This window comes from Pelodiscus sinensis, chromosome 6 (assembly GCF_052426305.1).
Source record: "Pelodiscus sinensis isolate ZL-2025 chromosome 6, ASM5242630v1, whole genome shotgun sequence".
Taxonomy (NCBI): Eukaryota; Metazoa; Chordata; order Testudines; family Trionychidae; genus Pelodiscus; species Pelodiscus sinensis.
The window spans coordinates 76,277,543-76,303,311 of record NC_143057.1 but is presented as its reverse complement, the minus strand read 5'-3'; the positions used below and the strand labels follow the sequence as shown (position 1 = coordinate 76,303,311).

The 25,769-nt window shown below is 42.2% G+C and overlaps 1 long non-coding RNA gene across 2 annotated transcripts in view; it reads left to right on the top strand.

Moving 5' to 3' along the window:
• Positions 1-25,769, top strand: part of LOC149524171 (uncharacterized) — a 120,023-nt gene that overhangs the window by 87,522 nt on the left and 6,732 nt on the right. Inside the window, exon 7 of one of the 2 annotated variants that reach the window (XR_016349914.1) lies at positions 14,356-16,665. The exons of the other annotated variant lie outside the window; for it this stretch is intronic. This is a non-coding gene — a long non-coding RNA (uncharacterized LOC149524171). Of the gene's footprint in view, positions 1-14,355; positions 16,666-25,769 lie in introns of those variants that run through there. 2 annotated transcript variants of the gene reach the window in all.

Here is a 25,769-nt window from a genome sequence, read left to right as displayed (position 1 = left end):
AAATGTAGTGTCAGAGGTAGGGTTGTTTTGCATGCTTATATGGATAATTTTAGGTACAATAAAACAGACAGTAGAGATCTAAACTGCACATCAAATGACAGAGTAGTTCAGGAATTGTCTGCCTTGTCTCTCCACAGTCTTCCGGTACATTAGATGTAGAAAAATGACAATCAGAATACTGTTAAATGGCTATCATGCTGAACTGAAGAGTCATAGCTGTGTTACATGGCTTTCAACTCTGTGGGAATAGGGGCATACTGATTTTATTGAAAGAATATTAGAAGTGTCAGCCTTGTTCTGAAGATGTACAGTTTCTGCAAGATTGAAAGGAAGACAAAACCCATGTTATCTGTGTTGGTTATCTAGAACTTATAATGAAGGAGAAGTATGAAAACTTTGTTGGGATCTGCAGAAAATTGAGAGAGTGTTCACATGACGAGATGCTGAAATGCTGAACATGTATTGTACAAATGCAGAAAGTTAGGTTTCTCCAATCATGGGTTTGACCCACAACTAGCAGTATGAGAGTCAAACACTAAAGATTAAGTTGAAATGGAATCTGATGGTCTGATTGACAAATGGCCCATAAAAATGGATGAACTTATAAAGGGAGGTGTTATTCCAGACTACGCTCCTCTAACTGGAAGGATAAAAATAAAGTAACCACAATTCTATTAAACATATTATACAGTGCCCATCTTGTCAAACAGGTGAACAATAATGGTCTCTGAGAGTTGTTGAAATACTTTGAGGCCAAGATCTTTCAAATTTGGACCCAGGAGTCAAATTTCAAACTGACCTCCATGTCCTTGGTCGTTGAGCCATATCTGCTTTGACAAATAGAAACTTTTCAGCTTGAATCCTACCTAGTGTTGCCTGCTGAGGTAGTCCAGATGCTGGTGGAGCTGTGATTTACCACTAATGAGTTACATGCAACAGGGATTGCTGAGGCCATTATTGGAATTGACTGTTAATGCCTTCCCTAGGGAGAGCTTGATGTTGGCTTCCCTTAAGGAAGCAATTATTGGTACCTTGCTCTAGAAATAATCTCTTGACACTGAAAAATCCTCCAGTTATTGTTTTGAATTACTCATATTTAGGGAATATTCCTGAGAAGCTTGTAGCCAGGCAGTTTCTGTAACAGCCATATTCCTTGAGACTTTCTGACACCCAGGTCCCACCTCCATTATTTTAGCGTAGACCTCAGTATGGGACAGTGATTGCACTGACTTTATTTGTAGATCATCTCCTTCCGGTGATGGATAATGAATAATACATCACTCAGGGTATTCTTTTAGCTCTGTCTTTGATATATTGTTGACAAATGTGCAGACCCTTGCCCGATTATTAAAGTTGAATGGCACCATTCTAGAGGTGGTGTGGGACAGTTGTTTTTTGGCCACGAGGACTCCAGTGTGGAGCTACAGATGGGACCCTCCTGTTATTTTTTCTTTTCAGACAGTATATGATACATTTGAAAGAATCGGGATGGGGTGCAGAGTTTTCAGTCACTCAGCGCAACAACTGCATTCTATCTAATTCCCTCTCTGACTCAGTCTGAGGCCTTGGGCAAATCATTTGCATTTTCTTCCTTAGCTGTCAAATCTTTTAAATGAGGATATTTATGCTGTCACAAGGGCATTGTAAGTAATGTGTTAATGTCTATAAACTTTGAAAATATAGGACAGGGTTACTGACAGGGGAGGGGTGGGGGAAAAGGGACAACTCCCCAGGGCTCATTGATTTAAAAGGGCCTGGGTCATTCAGCTGCTATTATTGCAGCCATGGCAGCAGCTAGTATTCCGGACCTTTTTAAATTGCTGCAAGAGCCATTGCCACATGATCGAAGCAGTGCAGAAGGCCTGGTGCGGGAAGACTAGCTCCCAGCACACCTCTACCATTCAAGGTCCGGCCTCTTCCAGGAGGGCCTGGGGTCATTCTCCACCTTTCTCAGGGGCCCTGCATTTCTGTCCTCAGCCCTGATATAAGACCAAATTATTTAAAAAGGGAGGCCACCTTTTTAAAATGTTGCATGTAATTGTGTATTTACATTGGAATGCAGTTGTTGTAATTATTCACACAAATACTTAATTAGGCAATTCACTAAACATTTATGCTCACAATCAACCACTTTCCATGTGTAATTAAAATATGCGCAAACATCAGTGAACTTATCAAGTTCACTGATTTCATAAGTTATGAAAATTGCCTGTTGAAAGAACTCATACAATACAATATATCGTAAATGTACATTTTTTTTAACTTAGGTAGAACATAGTGCATGGGTTAGTCAATTCACGAGTGCTTTTCCATATTTAATACATTTGTTTACAGTACTTAGTAACAAAGTACAATGAAGTATCAGAGGGGTAGCCGTGTTAGTCTGAATCTGCAAAAGCGACGAGGAGTCCTGTGGCACCTTATAGACTAACTGAAGTATAGGAGCATAAGCTTTCGTGGGCAAAGACCCACTTCGTCAGATGCATCTGACGAAGTGGGTCTTTGCCCACGAAAGCTTATGCTCCTACAGTTAGTCTATAAGGTGCCACAGGACTCCTCGTCGCTTTTGCAAAGTACAATGAAGAACAACATATAAAGGAGATCTAAAATTCCATCTCAGAAAGCCTTGATGTTCTGAATTTTTTGAAGGCTCCTTTCATTTCTGTCTAGGTCTTTATATTGCCCTCATATATTGTAGTATCTGAGCACCTTCCAGCATTGCATTAAGTTATGTGACTAACATCTATTACAGTGGTTAATTTTCTTCCTTATTTCCCAAAGAAAATGTGCACAGCAGTGTTTTGATTTAGAGGGTTTTGTTTTGGATTATGTTTTTTTTAACATTTGCTATGTGATTGCAAGGGAGTTGGATCATATGCAAGGTCAAGGTCCTTTATTTTTCCTAGTGTTGTTACCTGTAAAGTTTGGATCTGTACAAAACTTAAAGGGGGTAGACATGCACAATGCTTCACTAAAAAGTCAATAACAATGGGCCACCAAATCACCTTGAAACATGCTAGTGAAGCTACCAAGTCCATCACCATTTTCCTTCTCTAAAATATTTGCCCTGAATGCATTGTGAAAACAAGCTTTGTTATGTGATTCCCTAATGACTGAAAATGAAAATTATTTTCTAACAAACACTGTAAAAAAATTCTCTCTATTGGAAGAAACCTTGATTTTGTGGTGTCTCAAAAAAGTGAAACATTTCAGGGTTTTCCTCAGACTGGTGACTTCCCACATTAACAAATCACTCAGCTGTGAAAATTGCATTTTTTTAAAATGCATTTTTGTTGCCTATGGAAATGTATGATTTTTTTCTTATTTAGCAAAAATAGTTTTTATCTACCTTCTGAATAGCTTTATTTGCTAGTGGAACTGCCCACATCACAACTTCGATCAAATCTCAGATTTTGCACACCTCAAATGTGCAATTTTTATAATAGCTTCAACTCCCAGTTTTTTAATACTTTAAAAATAAAAAAGTGCTGAACATAAACAATCTGATAAAGGTTGTCACAATAACTTGAATTTAACATGTAAATTTATTAAAACAATTTCCTTTTATGAGATACAAACTACCTGTTGCTGAATAAAAAGTCAATATGACTTTTAGTACCCCTGAATAGCATCTTGTATGTTTTAAGAATTACAACAGTAGATGTTGCATTTGATAGCTTTGTAATTTATCTTTAATGTCAATTCACTTTGCTCATGTAAAGGCACCAGCATAAATCCATTGGTAAATCCATTTTGAGGTGGCAAATGATTGTTAAGGCAAACTTCTTAAAAACTAAATGATTCAGATCAGAAGCTTTTTCTATAACTCATGCTATGCAGTAGATCAAAGATCAGCAGTAATGTGTGATGTGCATCAAGTATTTGCATCATTTGTCCAGCAGCTCAGTCCTTAATCTGTTTGTTATGCTTTCATTTGCTGAAAGATTTCAGCTTGCTTTGCACTAACTCAGAGAATAGTGATTTCTGCTTTATCTGCATCATTTTGGAGTTCACTGCTCTCACAAATGCGAGATGTGGAGTAAGCTATCACATCAAATCTTCCTATCTTTGAAATTCTGATCAGTTCTCTCCTGGGTAGAAGTGAGGGGCTCCAAGGTTCAATTGAATCATCAGAATCCATTCTTGATCCTGGGCCATTTTACACATTCCTATTCTCAAAGTCATCATGATAATCATCACAAAATACAGGTCCCAGAGCCAATTAAGGTGTATGTTTAAAGGGACTGCTAAAGGAAACACTAAGAACTGGGATGAAACAAAAGACAGAAATATGTTGCACTTTAAACACTAACAAGATGGTCTCTATCACTATTCTAAGAACTGGGATGACACACATCTCCTCTATCCTATGAGCAAAGGACGTAAAGGTGGTAGAAACAGTTGAATTCTGAAAATATTTGATAAAATAAAAGGTACTCATTTTTTGCAAAGATATCACAGAAATGGTTGACCACCCTGATTTTGCATTCCTATATATCTGTTCTCAGTTCATACATAAATATCTATAATTAGCTGGTGTGTTGTGGAAAATTGTAACTTGTGATAATACCAAAAATCAAAAATGTCACCAGAAAATTAAAAGACACAGATACAACCCAAAACTTTATTGGGGGGGAGGGAAGCTAAAAATTAAAAATAATTTAGTTTTTTACAAGATTTTCCATTTTTGAGTTTTTCATTTTTGTGATGAAAACTGAAAATTGAAGTTGAAAGCAGACACTTTCTATGAAACTGTTCAATTTGTAGAAGACCCATTTTTTCCATTGAAAAGTTTTGATGGAAAATTGTCAGCCAGCTGTAGTAATAAGCCTATACTTAGTTTCACATGTACCACTGTGAGGTAACTCTGGGCTAATACTTACTATATTTGCATTGGCACATTATTTTTCCTTTTTTACCCATTCACTAACAAGGCAGGAAACTGTGTAATGACTGGCAAAGTAATCATGTTTTCTGTCTATATCACCATCGTAACATTTACAAAAAGTATTGATGTGATTCCTTATACTGAAACATTAAGACTGGGAGTCTGCATTACATCTACTTCATTCCACTCACCTTCCAAACCGGGACCATCAAGAAAACATGGCTTTGAACATTTCTTTTTAGACATTCACTAATTTAATATAGAGAAGTGGAAATCAGTTAAGGCGAAATACCACTCTTATGAAGAATTGATCTGGCAAATCTCTGTAGAATAAAAGAAATATCAGAAAATATAGTCTGTTGAAAGCAATTCTCTTGACAAAAAGGATTTGAAAATTGTGAATGAAAAGGATCAATAGCAATATTCAGGAATACAAAACAAAAACCTTTTCTTTAAAATCTTGCCATTTATTTGACTGTAAGTTTTCATAAGTGAAATGGGTTAGATTGAATCTAAGTAAATTTGAGAAGATCTTAATGCATGTCGCAAAATAGTAATGCACTACTACTAATATTAAACTGCTTTTTTCTTTGTAACAACTTAGGGTTTAATTTTGCCTTTTACACACAGTGCCCAATCCAAAACCCATTAAAGTCTTTCCACTGGCTTCAGCAGCATTTGGATCAGGCCCACTGCACATAAGAGGCAATATGGGGCCACTTTGGTCTTATAGTTCCTGGGCACATCCAACACCCTTTATAGGAATTATCAAGCTCAAACATAAGAAAAATCATGATCCTGCCTCCTCTCCACCTAGCCCTGCGTCCTTTGAGATATCATGCAACTCCAGGAGAGTAAAGAGGCAACAGCCCTTTAGGTCACACAGACTGCAATTCTGCTCTTACTCTCCTCTACACAGTGTAAGGTCCAGGCAGAATCTGATCTGTTCAATTTAAAGGGTAAAGCTTAATTTGTTAGCTGTTTCTCTTCCATGTCATCCCATACAATCACCAGCTAAACAATATGAGCTGCTTTCAGTGTAGTCATGTTCCTTCTCCATTAACACGGTCTTGACATTTCCTGATGTCATTATTCCCAAGGTTGAATTTAACCTATCTTCTCACATAAATACTTTAAGGGAGTTTCTGGCCTTCCTCCTATTGAATTTGATTCCTTTACAGCCTTCAGTCCTGCCCCCCCCATCTTCCTCTGGAGATGGGGGATGGGAATACAGAGCTAAAATTAACCCATTTCTTGATGGTGGCCAGGGAGTGTCCATGCTCTCAGACATATAATCACAGAAGGGGGAAAAAAGTACCTGTAATATTTACAGAGAATCCATTTGTCTTTCTATCATGGGTGAAACCAGCAATTAAAGATGCTATGATAAACAGCTCATTTTCCCTGCTAATGAGGCAAAAAAGTTCAGCAGGATGGCAGGACAAACACAATGGCAGCAGCAGTTTCTCAGGGAGTAGCAGAACATCATTGTCATTTGTAGTTTCCATTCAGAAATACGAATGATTGCATTGTGCATTGCTTTCTATTGTCATAAATGTTGATAAAGTCATATATGAAGACAAAGCTCTTGAAATGCAGGAGAAATGGAAAAATACAGTTAGTTTAAAAGTTCAGATTCAGATAATATTTCCAATAATTGGAAGTGGATTTTGCTCATCTACTGCAAAGATCTCAATGACCATTTTTTGTGGTGAACCAATGATCACCTAGTCAACTACATCAGTTATCTGTGTACTGGCTCAATAAAACCACTTGTCTCATTATTTCCATGACAAGATTAATTTTTACTCAGAACTTTATAGTAAAAAATTGTACACTTTGAAAGCACCTAACTTGCTAGAAACAGACCCCTACAGTACTTTCTTACAAGAATAGTATAATTCTGGCCAAAGTCTGCCTTTGGTATCAGATGCATAATTCCCACCACCTTCAGAGACAATCCTTGTGTGTTTTTGGGCACAATTTGTCCTCTTGTGTGCAAATACTGCACACTGTTATAGTTTGGTACACTTACATGTCTGTCCACTCGGTTCTTTCTTACTATGAGCTTTACTGACTGTATTAACCAAGTATTTTAAGGAGATTTTGAGGTGGATATAAAAGTTACTGGAGGCTAAAGCTGAATCAGGCTTGAGGCTAGAATCAAGGTCATGATTACACAATAAGATCAAAAGTAGAAGAGCATACAAATTCTGAAAAAGAACTTAAATTCTGCATATTTAAATATTTACTGCATCTAGGAGTTGCATTGTGACTCTATAAAGTTCAACTCCCTTTGTCAGTGAATCGAGCTTATAAAATAGTAATTGTGAAGTGCAGTTGCTAACAATATCATGAGAAAAGGGATTTTGCATGTCAGAGAGATTCTTTTTAATGATAAATTTTCTAGCTTCTGGCTACTGTGTATGAGCTCTATTAACTGCCAATAAATTGTTCATCATTAAATCTAGTTCACTCTTCTTAATTAGGCCATTTTTATCTAAACCTTCACCTTCTCCCCTCACATACCTTGGTATGGCAAGATATTTCAAAATCCCAATAATCCTAGCAGCTGTATCAGATACACTAAAACATTTCTATCACTAAAACAGTGTCACTTCTGGAGTGATGCTGCACAGCCACAAGAGATTGAAAAGACAAGATAAAATCAGGATTTGAAGCACTGTAGATATGGAAAGGTCCTGTTGTAACTTAGGAAAGTGCTGTTAAATGCATACTATACTCTGGCAGAAGCTCTATGCTTCAGTTTAGTTAAGTTAAATGTGTATATAATAAAAGTTTGAAGGAACTAAAAAGTACTGTTTATTTTACCAAAAGATTATTAGAACAATTACAATATTACAATTACAAGGCAACTCATGACAGTGACATTCCAAGAGGAAGAGTGAAATTCACCCACATAGGAAGGTCAGCACAAAGCTTTCTGTGCCAATCCCACATAGGCCAGCATAAAGGGCAGTCATCGGAGTAGGCAGCAGAAGGGCTGGAAGACTGTATAAGTGCTGTGGAGGGCTGGAGATGCTGTTTTACCCCATAAACTGCAATGAGTGCTGGATTACAGCAAGGCTCTAAACTCCCAGGGTGGATTTTACCTCTCCACTACTTGCCTAATTCCCAATCCTCTAGATTTCTACAAGTGAAGTGAATTTCACCCCTCAAAAACAAAAGCAAAGATGCTATAGGGACTGAGCTGTTGCAGCACTTGGTGGCACAGCACATAACTTCTACAATGTCACTGGAACTATGCTGGGAAGAAGCCATGAAGCCTAAATTAGGCACTCAACTGGACAATGGGTCTCCTATTTTGCTACCCTAACCACTAGACTATATAGTCATTCTCATTTTCTTTCTCTAATCCAATGATTCTTTAAGTATTTATTTAAAGTGGAACAAGGAGCCCCATATTAGAAGAACCCAAAAGCCAGTGGTTAGAGCACCTATCTGAGCAGTAGGAGACCCTCGTTCAAATCTTTTTGCCCTTAAGGCACAGCAGGGAAATGAACCCGTGTCGCCTTCTTGTAGGTCTAAGGAAGAGGTTCTTCACCTTTTAATCATTGTGGGCCACATGGGTGGGTGGCCCACAATGTGTTATCTGAGCCACAGGTTGAGAACCACAGAGCCCTCCCCAGTTCCTCCCATCCCTTCTCCACACTGCTATGCCAGGCACCCCCAGCATGGAGTCATGTATGAAGCTCTGATGGTGGGCGAGAGGGCAGTCCCAACCCCCGCCTCTGCCAGAATACTGGTGGCAGCCCTGATCCCAGATAGAGCTTTGTGGGGCTGGGACTGTGTAGCACCCTGACCGTGGGCTCACCCATATGGGGCTGGGGGTGGGTGGCATCCCCAACCCAAATTCCAGCCTCTGCCGTGATGTGCCAAGGAGCAGCTCCTACCCCAGGCCCTGCCGTGTGGAGCATAGTGGCAGCTTGAACCCCAACCTTGCTACAGCCCTGGCTCTAGATCCCAAAGCCCTTTAGCACAAGCTGAGCCACTGCTGTGTGCTAACTGGCCCACGTGCCACTCACAGGCCGCTTGTTGAGAACCACTGGTCTAAGGGATACCATTCAACTGAGGTCAAAGGCTGATTAGGCTTACCTGTTGCACCTGGGAAAAGACCTGCAGCTTAAGTGATGGATCCTCATAAAATGGAGAAGAAGAGCTGCAATATCTGTCCAGGGCTGTAGCTGCCAGTGGGAGGTACTGCCCACAGAAGCAAAAATGGATACAAGGAGCCTGAGAAAGTCCCATATCAAAAGGTTCTGAGATAAGAGCTGGTAACTTTGGGTTGAGGAACATATAGAGGGTAAGGGACAGACCGGCACAAGTTTTAATCTTGTTTGAGGAAGAGACCAAAAGAAAACCACAACTAGTGACCCTGCTGGAAACTATCTTTCCTGGGGTCTGGTTCAGTAGACAGCCTCCAAGCACACCTACTTGATGAGGCCCCAATGGTGAGTTAGCAGGATTTCTCTGGGGATTAGGTGGGACACAGGCATCTGGATGCCTAGAGTCAAGCAGCAGAGGACATGGCCAGCAGCAGAACTGTAGGCACCTACGGAACTTTAGCTCTGAAATTGTAAGCATGTAGAGAGTTAGGCAGCAGCTGAACAGGGGTATTATGGTGTATAGTGTGATATTTTGTGATTCACATTGGCTGGAAAGGGGTTCAGTCACTGTCTGCCTTGTAACCCTGGATGGCATAGGGCTGGGAGCTTAGTTCCAAAGCTCTGAACCCAACAGTCTGCCAGTAGCCCACAAGCTTCAGCCTGGCTTTGCCTTAACTGGATACCCCTTGCAGTCTGATCTTAGGATCTTTTAGTCCCGAATTCATCCCCCCAAAATCATCTTACATCAGGGAGTACTCACTCTCACTGCAGTCTCCATGAGAACGTGTTAGGTTTGCTTCCTTTGCAGATACAGCAAAACATTCCACTTATCTTTCTGTAAGTAGACACTTTCCTGAACTTACATAGTACTGGTGACTTATAATGAAAATAAAACAAGGATTAATTGATACTAAGTAAAAAATAGAAAGTAGAGATGGTCAAGACCCATCACGGAATTCAAATCCTTGGTTCTTTTGTCTCCTAAATTAAAGGCTAAAGATGGAGTCTCTAGCTGTTCTTTATATCCCCAACAGGATTCATTTCTCCTGCTAGTCAATACATATTTCCTGGGGATTCAGTCTCCTCTCTCTGGGGCATAGGAGTGATGTTAATTCTGCTTCTGGAGTTCAGGTGCAGGATAACCCCTGCTGATTTAGCTTAATGGCTTTGTTTATTGCTAATATGTAAATCATGATAAACACATGATTTTGACTAGGACAGACCTTTACCTGAGCCAGGCTGTCTGGTCTTAAACACCTTCTAATAACAGGGAATTCACAACTTCATTTATAACATGAACACATGCATTTGACAGTGATATTATTAACTGCTGTTGTTGGTATTCATATCATACTTCATAAGGTATAGTCTACAAATATTATGGCAGTAGAGTCTACGGTGTTAATACAAGCATGCCTTGGGTCACAGCTCCCTAAATACCTTTATGTATCTGGGCAAAAGCACATGGTGTCATGTTAGAGACAGTGTGGGTGAAGTAATATCTTTTATTGAAACAACCTCTATTGATGGAAAAGACAAGCTTTCAAGCATCACACAGTTCTTCAGGTCTGGAAAAGGTAACCAGAAGTTCACTGCTAAATAACAAAACTCCAAATAATATTATGTTTTTGTTTGACAATGCTTCAGCTCCTGACAAAAAGCCACGTTTACTCCTGATTTTGACAGATACCAATGTAGTCAAACCAGAGAGGAAATTGCACATTTTATATTTCAAAATAAATAAATGCATTGAATAATGTTCAGAAAAGGTAATTATGATCCATGGGTATTGGCTCTTAATTGTAGAATAGCTTTGAATATACTCTATTATTAAGTCTGGGTTTCTTACAATAGGGCAAATACAGGTGCATTTGATGTATGCATTATCATTCACTTTGCATTGCTAACAGGCTCTCTTGATACCATTTAAGGTTCAGGCCTAATCAGTCAGCACATTTCAGACGTCTCCTGCAAGACGTGAATTTTTCCAAGTGGCGAGCACAGTGCTTCAGCACTGGACTGTACAGAAGCTGTGATTGCAGGGATTCCCAATTGTCAGTGCTGAAGGCTGTCAAACCATGTGACATTTCCCCTGGGATATAGTTAGCAAGCCTTCCTGACAGAGGCTGGAGGCATGAAGAAATCAGATTTTTTTTCGGAGCTAAAATTTTTGCATATGCATAAAGATAGTTTCCACCTATCTGCTGAATAATTAAGAATACATGTATTTTAAAAATGGATTGGGGTGTTCTGTACCGCCTGTGGATACCCTCTGCTCCGATTCGGCCTGATCCTGCACAGTTAGTCAGTGGGGGTTTTCTCAGTGACTTCAGTGGGAGCTGAACACTTTGTATTTCTGGGACTTGTTTGAGAAGAAAAGAAAAACCCCAGTAACGACTGAAGTTTCCAGTGTTGTTTGTAACAGGTACTCCATGACAACATGGTTCTTATGATAGAACTGATGTTATAGATTCTACTTTTCAGCTAAACAACCTTCTCCTTGTACCAAGCAAATAGTACTAGAAAACTTTACACAGTCACTTCAAAATGTTTCCTTTCAGAGATTGTGGAAATGTTTTGTTATTTATAGAATACATGAGTGTGTGTGTCTATGTTTACGTACACAAAAATAAACACTTGATGACAGAATGTAAGATGTGTAATGTGGAATAGAAAAAATGTTGCATAAAGAAAACAAGCAATTTAAAATATTTTTCTAATCTTTTCCTTATATTTTGAGACATGTGTGTATAGGAATTCAGAATGCCTTAAGCTTATTCACTAAGACCCAATTTAATCTATATTATCATGATATTGAATATAAAATTTATAAATGATTCTTGTCAAATGTTTTAATTATGTAGTATTTGATTCCACAATATTTTTTTCTGAAGAAATGTATTTTATAGTTAGAGCTATATTACAGGAGCACCCTTACTTGTCTATAACAGGGTTCAAAAAAGAATTACATACGTCCATGGAGGATAGGCCCATCAATGGCTATTAGCCTGGATGGGCTAGGTAGGATGGTGTCTCTAGCTTCTGTTTTCCAGAAGCTGGGAATGGGTGACATGGGATGGATCACTTGTTGATTATCTGTTTTGTTCATTTCAGTTGAAGGACTTGGCATAGATACTTAACACCATAAGGCAGGATAGTGGACTAGATGGACTTTTGATCTGACCAAGTATAGCCATTCTTATGTTCTTATGTCTCTTTCTGGTATCTTGAGAATTGTATGGACTCTACCTAATAATCCAGAGTGCTAGGAGTCTTGAAACTAGAGGGGTAGAGTGGTAGGACAAAGACTCTTCTGCCTCTTCTGCCTCTAAATATTTTGGAAGCTTGAGGGGCATGTGTCTTGAGGGGCTGATAAAGCCAAAGAGAGAGAAGAAAGTAGGGAGCAGCTACTGTCTGAGTCATCTTCCACTTGAGTCTGGACAGATTTCTGTTTGGAAATTTGCATCCAATTTAAAATTAGTTGAACCATCTGTAATTCCCTTTCTGTGATTACATCTCACTCCAAATGTAGACTCAGAGCTAGTTGCCAGCTAGGACCACTTGCTTCCTGGGAGGAATAATGCTACTACAGTATTGGAAAGGAAGAAGCTGTCAGAATTTTGCCAAGTCTCCTGCTCTCTGATGGTGTGTGAGCCAAGATCCATGTTATTTCTGCGCAGGGGTGAATTTTCTAATGGATACATTGTTCTAGGATGTTGAGCCCATGTCAATGAACTCCTGGCGTAAGGGATTTGGAGGAAACTAAGTGTACAACTCAGTGTTCCCTACAGCAAGATTTGTTTTTCTCCCCTCATGTAGAGAAGTAACTCCTCACTGAAACACTCTATAACACCTGAAAGACATAGCTTTGGAATCTGAAAATTCTAAAGCATGTGTGAAATTTTCATTTTTAAACATAAAGGCTACGTCTACATTGGCACCCCTTTCCAGAAAAGGGATACTAATGTAGCACGTTGGCATAGGCAAATCCGCGGGGGATTTAAATATCCCCCGCGGCATTTGCATTAACATGGCTGCCGCTTTTTTCCGGCTTGGGGAAAAGCCGGAGAAAAGCTCAAGTCTAGACGTTATTCTCCGGAAAATAAAGACTTTTCCGGAAGATTTCTTATTCCTCAAGTAGGAATAAGAAATCCTCCGGAAAAGGCTTTATTTTCCGGAGAATAACGTCTAGACTGGCGCTTTTCTCCGGCTTTTCCCCAAGCCGGAAAAAAGCAGCAGCCATGTTAATGCAAATGCCGCGGGGGATATTTAAATCCCCCGCGGATTTGCCTATTCCAAAGTCTACATTAGCATCCCTTTTCCGGAAAGGGGTGCCAATGTAGACAGAGCCAAAGAAAAAAAGCTCCTCCCAAGAAGCAAAATGGAACAGTCCATTGAACATAGCATTACATACATTTCTTTTCCAAAAAGGGGTGTCTGAATATTTCCAGCTATTTGTGTGTGTGTTCCAACTGGGGACAGTTAGCCAAAGAATCTTTTTGTGGTACCATTTATACGGACACAATTTTGATTAATCTCATTCTCTTATTTCTCCCCGTGGACACTGCAAGACACATTTCTTTTTCTGGGCCTTACTGAATTTCCTGGAAGCTCTTTTACACTTTCCTTCTAATAACCCCCTGAAAAATATAGCTTTTAAATGGTCAACTAAAATCACATTTCTTTACCATGCTTGCCTCTTCTTTCAAAAAGATGCCCTCCAGATCTTATTTCTTCCCATCAATGTTTTGTCTCAATGGGTTACAGCAGCATAACAATCAATAGCTAGCTTTCTCACTTCTAAAATCTCCTGTGATATATTGGGTTGTTTGATGGAATATTAGGCATATTGAAAAAGTGTCTAAAAGTCAGAAAGGAATTGCTTTGGATTTTATGTTGTATCTAGAAGACAAATTGAAGTTTATTCTTCTTTTTGGTTTACACATTCTACATGCAATCTGACTTTTCAGTATTTATCTTGTTTTTCACTTTAGTTTTCAAAATAGCCTCAGAAGATTGGCAGTGATCTTTAAATTGAAGCTAAAGTTCAAAATTAAATATTTACACTTACTCCTCAAACAAGTCAATGTTAATCACCAAGCAAAGAGTCCAGCTGTGAATCAAAAGGCATAAAAATTGTCCTAAATTTGTCAATAGCTTCATTATTTTTCCCACTGAGGTTTTGATAAGGCACAGTCCCTTTCATGTTGCAATTTAACAGCACAATAAAAAGCTCATTTCTCATACATCATTAGTTTAAAAAAAACCAAACCCTAGTAATGCATGGAAATGGAGAACATATTAGAATTTTGAGCAAGCTCTATTCTGTTCCCCTTCCAGGTATTCGTATATAAATCATAAATGTGGCTGAACACTTGACTAAAGGAAGCTGTTATGGGCTTTATGAATAAACTTTGCCAAATCAGGATCAAGAAAATTCAGTGCTTGGACCTCATCATAAATCAAACACACACACACACACACACACACACGTCTTCCTCTTTCCTGCAGCAAATCCGGCAGTTTCCAAACAATTGAGTATATATGCTGTAAAGTGTGGCTGCTGTGTTTTAAGGATAAAGTAGCAAGAAAAAAAATAAAGTTATAGATGTCATGTCCAAGTTTCATGTCTTCAGTCTTTCATCTTTATGTTTAAATAATGTCTAAATGATGTCTTAGACCTTTTGTGAATAATTAATGCATAGTATTTAATTGACAAAAAGAACTACTGATGAAACTTTACTTTGCTGTAATTAAATGGTGCCAAAAACTTCAACAGTGGCTGTAACACTAAATAGGCTCCTCTGACCAAACTTTCGTACTGCATAAAACAGGTTTGATCAGAAACACTAGCATGGCTGAAACTCAGGATTTCCTTCTGCTCCTGCAGCTGGGGAGAGCCAGGACATAGAGGCAATGCAACCCTTCCTCTTTTTATCCATCCACATCCACTCCTCTTGGGGCCAGGAAGTGGGGTGACATAACAGCTGCTACAATGACTCTATTCCACTCAGAAGTTTCTTTACATGGGGGAAATGGATCCTCTTTTGATCAGTTAAACCAGTTTTGGGGTTAATTTGTTCGTATTTTCCCCTCCCTTCACCCTTTCCCTTCCCTTACCTCTGGCTTGCCCAGTGTCTACATGCTTTCCTAGGACCTGCCTAGTGTCTTCTTGGCAACTGGGAGGAGGGCTGGCACAGAGACAGGTGACCAGTCCTCCCACACACACTTCTGAGTGGGAAAGTTGAGATTCACCCATGTGTGGTCCCTTCCATGCATGGATTGCAGAGGGTATGTCTACACAGCAAAGTTATTTCGAAATAACGGCTGTTATTTCAAAATACCTTTACTAGCATCTACGCAGCCAAACTGCTATTTCAAAATTAATTTGAAATAGCGGAGCGCTTATTCAAATTTGGTAAACCTCATTCCATGAGGAATAATGCCAAATTCGAAATAGCTATTTCAATATAGGTGCTGTGTAGACACTTATATCGAAATAGGGGGCCTCCAGCCTTTCCAGGGTGCCCTGGTGGCCACTCCAGCCTCAACCAAGAACACTCCTCTCCCTCCCCCTTCCCCTTCCCCGGAGTCCTTAAAGGGGTTGACTCTGGCCACAGTGCCTGTGTCAGCTCCAAGCCTGCCAGCCCAGAGCCAGCAGTCACTGCCTCTGACCCAGTGGCCCCAAAACATGAGCCAGCAAGACACTGGCAGCCAGCCCTCCACTGGTCCTCTGGAGCAGTCTGCCAGCTCCCAGGAGCCTGCCAGGGCCCGGAGAAGGCAGGCGCCTTCCTGGTCCAGGGTGAAGATCATGGACCTTATTCAAGTGTAAGCAGGGGCTGAACTACTGCTTGTTATCAGCCAGCTAACAGGGAAGAGCTGCTCTGGGGGTGAGTGTGCTCACTCCAATTGTTTAGCTCTGCAAGATAATTAACTGTTAACTGTTGATATGTAAATACAGCTCATGCCAGGAGGGGGAAGAAATCCGATGTGTGGTTGTATAAATCTAACTCAGCCAGGGCTGATGGAGGATCAGTGTTGGAATGGAATGTGATGTATTGTAACTGATTTGGGGCTCTTGTGGGCGGTCACAAATCATCCTACCCCTAAATGTGGGAACTGTAAAACATGACAGAGACACCATCATTGTAAGAGGTCTCCGAGGAACAAGCTTCCCCCCTTCCAGAGTTGAGTGAACGGAGTTGGGAGGGGAGGGCTAAAGGGCGTGGGTCAGCCTGCTTCATGCCTGCTAGGTGTGAGCTGTAAGACTGGCCCAACCTGCCTCTTTCCCCCTTTTGTTTTAAGGATAGACCTAAAGTAGACTCCATGAGGAGTCTTTTTGCTAGTCCAGTGGAAGTTGGAATCTTTTGCCAGTTTAGGTGATGGCTAAAGAGTTGAAATCACTAAGGGTATGTCTACACTACAGCACTAATTCGAACTAACAATTCGAATTAGTTAATTCAAACTCAGCTAATTCGAACTAGTGCATCTAGACCTAAAAACTAGTTCGAATTAGCGTTTTGCTAATTCGAACTAGCATGTCCACATTGAGTGGACCCTGAACCGAGGTTAAGGATGGCCGGAAGCAGTGCCAGCAGGGCATCAGTTTAGGACTTACAGCGTGGAGCTGCTGCCTCAGGCTAGCCGAGGGCTGTGCTTAAAGGGACCCAATCTCCACCCCGGACAGACAGTTCTCAGGGGTTCCCCGCTCACTTGTCTAACTCGATGAGGGACAGCAAAGCAGTCCTGGCTTGGAGTGCCCTGAATGCCCACACTTGGCACATCACAGCACTCGGCCATCAGCCCGGCTGCACTTGCCGCAGGCTGCCATCCGGGGGGGGTGGGTCAATTGGGGGACTGCAGGAGAGCTTCCACCCCAAGGAGCCCAAAGAGCCACCCCAGTCCTCCCCATCGGGGGCTCGTACCCCATTCCTCCCTCACCTCCTTCCACTTACCCCTCCCTAGCCCCCCTTCCTGATGTACAAAATAAAGGACACGTGTTCAAAAATAGAAACTCTCTTTATTGAACAAAACTGGGGGAGACTGGGAAAAGGAGGTGGGAGAGGGGAAGAGAGAGGGTAGTAGAGGAGAGGGCAACTGAAATGATCAGGGTCTGGAACAGGTCCCATATGAAGAGAGACTAAAGAGACTTGGACTTCTCAGCTTAGAAAAGAGGAGACTACGGCGGGGGGGAGGGATATGATAGAGGTCTATAAAAGCATGAGTGGTGTGGAGAGGGTGCATAAAGAAAAGTTTTTCATTAGTTCCCATAATAGAAGGACTAGAGGACACCAAATGAAATGAATGGGTAGCAGGCTTCAAACTAATAACAGAAAGTTCTTCTTCACAAAGCAAATAGTCAACCTGTGGAACTCCTTGCTGCAGGAGGCTGTGATGGCTAGAACTATAACAGACTTTAAAGAGAAGTTAGATAAATTCATGGAGGCTGGGTCCATGGAGTGGTATTAGCCAGGGGATAGAAATGGTGTCCCTGGCCTCTGTTTTGGAAGGCTGGAGATGAATGGCACGAGACAAATGGCTTGGTCATTGTCTTCAGTCCATCCCCTCTGGGGTAGCTGGTGTTGGCCGCTGTCGGCAGACAGGCTACTGGGCTAGATGCTACTTTGGTCTGACCCAGTATGGCCGTTCTAAGCTCAGGGCTCAGGGTTGGGGGTCTCACTGGACCACCTTGATTTTCATGCAAACCTGCTCCTGGGAGGCCAAGATGGCAGCTATCCTGCCATAGATGGCCACTTTCCTGTGCCTAGTGCGGAGGTTGTGGATGAGGTCCACGATCTCCGCACTAGACCAGGCAGGCCCCTGCCTCTTGTGGCCCCGGGCAGGCTCCTGGGAGCTGCCTGCCTGGTCCCGGGAAGAGACGGAGGGCTGGGTGGCAGCAGGTGGCTGGTTCGTGCCGTGCCAGGTGCAGGGTCTGCTGGCTGAGTGCTGGCAGGCTTGCACCTGGCACCGTAGCCAGACCGTGCCCCTTTAAGGGCTCCGGGGCTGGGAGGGGGGCAGAAGAGTTTCCCTGGTGGTGCCCAGAGAGGCCACCAGGGAAAGCTGGGGAGGGCTAGCCTCCCACTAGTTTGAATTAAGTGGCTACACAGCCCTTAATTCGAACTGCTTAATTCAAACTAGGCATTAGTCCTCGTAGAATGAGGTTTACCTAGTTCAAATTAAGCGCTCCGCTAGTTCGAATTAAGTTCAAACTAGCGGTTTGTATGTGTAGTGCTTATCAAAGTTAATTCGAACTAACGTCTGTTAGTTCGAATTAACTTTGTAGTGTAGACATACCCTAAGAGCTGAAATCACTGGTTTGGCGGGGAGCCAGACACATTGCAGCCAGAGGAGCAGCTGGTGGGAATGACCAGCGGGTGGCCGGTAGGAGCAGTGGCTGGTGACCAGTGGAGCAGCCAGTGGGAATGGCTGGCGGGCGGCCGGTGTAGTAACCGGTGGAATGGAACAAGACAGCTGTTGGAGCATGGTGGAGTGGCTCATGGTAAAGGCTGCAGCAAAATCGTACAAAGAGGTTGCGCCGTCGGCCTCGGACCATGTAAGGTGCCCCTATCAACCTCCCTATCCCCCTTTCCACCCAGGTTGGGAGGTAGAACCATGCAGGTGAACTTTTGAACTCTGGGTGGCATTGACCAGGAACAGAGACTTTTGGGGTGTCAGACTCTGGGAGATTTTGGGCTGCTGGACTCCAGAGACTCTTGGGGTGTTGGACTTTGCTCATGGTTTGGGCTATGAACTCTGTTTGTGGTATTTTCCCAAGTTAATGCCATGTGACTTCTCTCTCTGTTTCATTAAATGTTTCTTTTCTACACTCAGACTATGTGCTTGTGAATGGGGAAGCATTGCCTCTCAGAGGCACCCATGGGTGTGAGAATTTCCCAGGCTACTGGGTGGAGGCTCGAGCCAGTTCTGTGTAAGATGGACCCCTAGATATTGAACTCAGCCCTGGTTGCTGCCGGGTCTACCTGGCAGAAGGGTTACACAGGTTTGGGGAGGATGCTCCCAATGTCCATGATCTCTACACTAAATGGAGGAATGCAGCCGTTTATGGCAGGATAGCTGCTAGCCTGGCCACCAAAGGCCACATGCAAACCAAGGAGCAGGTTTGCATGAAAATCAAGGTGGTCTTGTGAGACCCCCCAACCCTAAGCCCTGAGCTTTCCCTCCCCCTTCTTCCCCTTGCTTCCCCCTTCCAGCTCCCTCCTTCCAGGTTTTCCCCTCCCCTCTTCCACCCTCTCTTCTCACCTCTCCCGCCTATTTTCCCCAGTCTCACCAGAGTTTCATTCCCCCCCCCCCACCAGTTTTGGTAAATAAAGATAGTTTGTGTTCATGAAAATACATGTATTTTATTTGACATCAGGAAGGGGAGGGATTAGGGAAGGGTAAGTGGAAGGACGTGAGGGAGGAATGAGGCACAAGCTCCCAGTGGGGCAGACCAGGGAGGCTCTTAGTGCTCCTCAGGGTGGAAGCTCTCCCGCAGGGCCTCCTGGATACTGACAGCCCCCCGATGGACCTCCCGGATGGCAGCCTACAGAAAGTGCAGCCAAGCTCACAGCAACGCATCCAAGAGAAGCACAAGAGTGCTCAGGGGCAGCTCTGGCTCCATGTTGCGGAGTGCTGTGGTCTCCTGAGTGAGGGCAACCAGAGCATGCAGAGACAAAATGCTTTGCTGTCCCTCATCAAGGTAGACAATCAAGCAGGAAAACCTGAGAACTGGCTGTCGGGGGGGAGGGCTGTCGGGGGGGAGGGTCCCTTTAAGCACAGATTCAGCCCTACACAGTAAGTCCTGATCTGGTGTCCTGCTGGAATTGGTTCTGGCCAGCCTTAAATGCGATTCAGAGTCCACTCAGTGTGGACGCGCTATTTTGAAATAACAAAATGCTATTTCGAAATGCATTTTGTGTGTAGACGCGTTATTTCGAAATACTGTATTTCAAAATAAGATATTTCAAAATAACACTGTAGTGTAGACATACCCAGAGCGATGATCCTAGCTTATACCACTTCATTTTTTTCAAATATTTTATGGGGTATGCATGTGTGTTCTGCATCTCAGGATTCCGATTTCCCTGCTCATGTACATAAGTGAATAGTCTAACTGTCTCCAAAGTGTCAGAAATCATGTTTTGTTATGAAGGGGGAAAAAACATCTCAAGCATTTTCCCTTTTCATCTGGACTTGTTCCCTTTAGTTTAGGTGCTATACTACCATGTGGCTGAATTCAATTATTCACTCTCTGTTCCATCTGGGAATGTGGAATGTCAGATGTTCAGCCCTTTGGGGCAGGGGGTGAGGGAAGAGATGATTTGCATTGCTGTTGCTGTGTGGTGACCTATGTGGTCCACAGGGCAGTTCTGACACATTGTCAAAACTGAAAAAAAATGTTTACCAGAGGACAAGTGTTTGCCCAAGACGTAATGAAACTTGCCAGCTTTCAAAGACAACCTCATGTCTTCTACCACAAGCTTCTCATTCCATTCTTCTTGTCACCATTTCCGCAATAGAGTAGAGGTTGGAAGCTTGCAACCATATTCCCTTTAGCTAGGGTCTTCTTTGGGAAAACTCTCTTCCTTTAGTGGCACCTGGTTGGGAGCAGGGGAGTTGTCAGACTAAAAATTCCATGTTATTGACCCTGAAGGACAACAGAGGATCCAGCTGTTAGTGGTAGAACAAAGACCAAAGGGCTTCTTTATGCTTGATAAAGAACTTAATCCAGACTGACCTTAATCTTATTTAAATAAACATTCTCCATCACCATTGCCAAAGAATGGGAAGTATATTTCATGCAGTAGAGTGGCAGAAGTCTTTTGTCACAATGCAAAATCACGTAAGATGGACAAGAGCATGAGTCTGAACATGAGATGCTAGAAAAATGTTGTTTAGCCCTATGAAGAAGAAAGCAGTTGAAAAATGAGATTTAAAATGCTGTAAGGGAAGTGAGGTTTGTGCTTGGTCTTATGAAAAAGAAATCATTTTCATTTCAACAAAGGGGTAAAAGTTTGCATCAACCTCTGGAATGTGTTTAGCATGCTTGCTATCTCTAGCACCATGTAGAGAAATTAACGTTGAAAGCCTTGAAACTACCGACAGCTCTGCATAAAAGAACTATGTACACAAGTAGAACAATTTTATGTTAGTGTCTGTCAGTCTGTAAAAGAAAAAAAAAGAGACAATGGGGCTGAACAGTATCAGGGGCCACTGTCCCTATGTCCACTTCCACTTCTGCCTTTGCCTCCTCTCCTGAATGAGCCGCAAAAAGACCTAGAATGACTATAGAGTTGCAAAACTATAATGAACTGGCACCAGATGGGACCTCTTGTCTCCATCTCTCTCTAGCCTAAACAATCTGCTACAGAATTTTGAGGAAAAGGGCGGAGAATCTAATAATGCCTCAAAATCAAAAAGATAGAAGGAACATGGCTCTGGCTCGAGCACCACCAAGCCTGTTCTGGAGGAGGATTATTATTATTAAGTGTGCCAGAGGATATGGCCATTTTTATTTCTCACTCTTTCTTTGCAACAAACATTTGGCTACTATTAGCCAGCTGGCAAATATAAATGAAACACCATGTACCACTTACACAGTACTAGGAGTGCCAGTCTACATTGCACCACTTGTACAGTGGTGTGACTGCCAGTGTACACTGTAACATGTGCTTTATGTCTGCTGCCATATTTTAGAATCGGAGCAGAGTGTTGTGGGAAAATCTGTTAAAGACAGAAAGTCCATAACACAGTTACAAAACAATTTTTTTTGGAGAAGGAGAATAGAAAATGGTGGGTTGACTGTGCAGACTAAAAATACATTCCATATTACTCATTTATCATAAACTTACTCACCAGTGACTACACAAAAGACACACATGAACAGTCAGTATATCTATATAGATCAATGCTGACACCTGATGAAAAAATAAATCCCTGGAAGAAAGCTGGTACATTTGAACCTCTTTAATTGGGAAGCCTTAGAAAATAGTCTATGACAGATTATGGAGTTTTCTGGTCCCTGGGTGTTCACCACAATGAAGGATGCTGAGGGTGATGGTGTGGAGACTGGGAGCATGTGAGATGGGGATTGGGATGTAGGTCTGAGCATTAGAGAGATGAAGCGAGGCAGTTACCTGGCACCCCGCTCCATGCTTCCCCCACCATCCTGCCTGAAAAGTCTCCAGACAAATGCTTCACTGCACTGCCGTTCCCCCAGCTGGGAAGGAGCAGGAGGAGTGGCAGCATGCAGAGCCAATTGCTCCTCCCCCTGCCAGAGTCTGAAGCATGGGTGTTCCCAGATCAGGGACACCCAGATTCCAGAGGCTCAAGTGTATTAACATGCCACAGGCCAGGTGTAAAATCTTGCTCTCAGTTACTCCTAAAGTTAATCCTATGCAACCCCAGTCTGTGGGACTCCATGGGTAGAACTGAGCACAGGGTCTGGCCTCATGACAAGTTTTTCCTCCTCCCTCCAACATGTTAGGCCAGGTCTACACTAGACCTGGAAGGTTGAGTTAAGGTAGGCAACTCCAGCTATGTACCTTAAACTGAGTTTGACACCATCTTCACAGTAGGAGGCTGAAGGGAGCAAATGCAACTGTGAGGAGTACCAACACCAACTGTAACAGCCCTCAGCATTCAATTTAAAGGGTCTTAAATGTGTTTATTTTGGTAAATGTGTAATCAATGAAAAAAATTCAATGGTTACATGTTTACACGTGAGGGGGCAGATGGGAGCCAGTGCTCCCCCCACACTGCTGCCTCTGTATCAGAGACAGCAGCATGGTGTGGGGGGCAGGCGACTCCATGGCAGCCAGTATGCATGGGGAGCTGGCTCCTGACACCCCTCCACCCCACCCCACCCCACCCCACGCTGCTGCCCCTGGTACAGAGGCAGTAGCGTGAGGGCAGCTGAATGTTACTGTGAAGGTTAACCAATGAGCACACATTCAGGGTATGTCTACACTACCCCGCTAGTTCGAACTAGCGGGGTAATGTATGCATACCGAACGTGCAAATGAAGCCCGGGATTTGAATTTCCCGGGCTTCATTTGCATAAGCCGGCCGGCGCCATTTTTAAATGCCGGCTTGTTCGAACCCCGTGCCGCGCGGCTACACGCGGCACGGGCTAGATAGTTCGAACTAGCAAGCGGGCTAGATAGTTCGAACTAGCAAGCCATTCCGAACTATCTGTACGCCTCGTGGAACCCTCACATCCTTAGTCTGAACTAGACCCACTAAATTGAATGCCAGCAGATCAATCTCCTGTACGGCAAGTAGAGATGTGGCCTTAGTCTCTCTCCCTTCCTTTCACCTCTTCTAATTTTCTTGTCTTTCTGATTATGTTGAAAACTAACAAAATAACTTTTGATCCAACCTTAGGTTGTTGTTTTCCAAATTATTTATTAGGCATGGGACACCAGACACTTTATTTTTTCAGTTGCCAGGTAATCGCCTGATGAACTATATATTTATTTTGATGCTGGCCCAGCAATACACTCCTAATTGCCTCCTATCAGAGATAGTATTCCAGACTTGCATTCTTGCTCTTGGAACAAACAATGCTTGGTAGTATCATAGACTTGTTCCCAAAGAAATTTACAACAAAACTAAGTAGCTATTTACTTTAAATATGCCAATTAAGCGTTACTAATGTACAGTACATTTCTAGGTTAAGGATGATTGATAGTAGCATGCAGTGAAATGTTCTTAAACTGCAGTCAGAAAATGTAAATGTGCAAGATGGGAAGAAAAAAACCCACCGAAAACCACCGACTGACAGCACTATTTACATGTTTCAAAACAACACTTACAAATTGTTCCTTTATTGTTCCTTCAAGCTTTTTCTGCTCTATACTTCTGCTGGGTAGCCACTGTAGTGGTAGCAAAAGTTCCTAAAGATTAAAGAATAATTCAGTAGCCTCTTCCCCCAAATGGCTGTGTTCTGCTCTCATTAGCCAGTGGCAGATCTAATTAGGTCATAGTGGACCACATCTAGGGGTCATAGTGGACCACAAGTTGAATATGAGTCAACAGTGTGATGCTGCTGCAAAAAAAGCAAATATGATTCTAGGTTGTATCAACAGGTGTGTTGTAAGCAAAACTCGTGAAGTCATTCTGCCGCTCTACTCTGCACTAGTTAGGCCTCAGCTGGAGTACTGTGTCCAGTTCTGGGCGCCACATTTCAAGAAAGATGTGGAGAAATTGGAAAGGGTACAGAGAAGAGCGACAAGAATGATTAAAGGTTTAGAGAACATGACCTATGAAGCCAGGCTTCATGAACTGGGCTTGTTTAGTTTGGAAAAAAGAAGATTAAGGGGGGACATGATAGCGGCTTTCAAATATCTAAAAGGGTGTCACAAGGAGGAAGGAGAAAATTTGTTCCTCTTGGTTTCTGAGGACAGGACAAGGAGTAATGGGCTTAAAGTGCAGCAGGGGAGGTTTAGATTGGACATTAGGAAAAAATTCCTAACTGTCAGGGTGGTCAAATATTGGAATAAATTGCCAAGGGAGGTGGTGGAATCTCCCTCTCTGGAGATATTTAAGAACAGGTTAGATAGACATCTGTCAGGGATGGTGTAGATGGAGCTTGATCCTGCCTTGAGGGCGGGGGGCTGGACTCGATGACCTCTCGAGGTCCCTTCCAGTCCTATGATTCTATGATTCTATGAATTAGTAGGAGCAGGACCATGCCCACTGATATGAGGACTGCAGAATACAATGTCACTAAATTTGAGGCTCTAACATTTGTTTTCATTCTGCACCTGGACCAAAGCTATAGCTTTCAGAAAAAGAGTCCCCCTCACTGCGACTTCTGTCCCACAGGAATAGCCCAGTGTTCAGGGCACTTACCAGAAATGTGGGAGAACCCTGCTGTGCCCAATTTGGATTAGGGACCTGAACCTGGATCTTCCGCATCCCATGGGAGCATTCTAATCACAGGCTGTTTTAGATTTGGCCAGAAATTCAGTTTGGCATCAGAGTACCCTTCCTGAAGAAATGTTTGTTGAAACAAATACAATTCCATGAAAAGGTTGGGTTTTTACATAGAAGAATTAAAAGGCATGACATTCTGAAATTCAAACAGGGTTTGGGCGTTTACTGAGGGCTCAAACATGGGACATGCTGGGTTCTTTCAAATTCCATTGGCTGATGGGACTCAGTCCAAATGAAGAGTATTTTTCATTGACTTTAATGGGTTTTGTATCATGCTGTAAGACAATATCCATTGTAATCAGATTATGCCACAAAGAATGTCCTTAGCAGGATGCCCATTTTACCTGATATATTTATCCAAGGTAATTTGACAGCAACAGAATATGTAAACTTGAACCATATACTGTCATTTCATACTAACAACATTCAGTGGCTTTTTGTGGCAGTATTAATAAGCACATTTCAGTTTCAAAGGCATTACCCGCATTATTCCTTTGGATTCCAGCAGGTACTGCAAATAGACACTTGTTTGTGATGGAAAGATCTTGACTCATTAAATCTTCAATACAAAAGTAACTTCATCTTTTCTATTTTATAGAAAGACCCTTTGGTCCTTGCCTGGAGTATCAAAGTATAGTAACTACATCTCTGGGAAAAAAGATAATTGTTTGAACTCAGTGTGCAGTCTTCAAAATTCAGACATTTCATTTCCATGCTTACGATTTTCTTCCTTATTTTAAAAAATGTATTTATAACTTCCCTTATTTTCTCTTCACACTAGAATCTTTTCAGTCCTTGCCAACTTTCATGCCAGC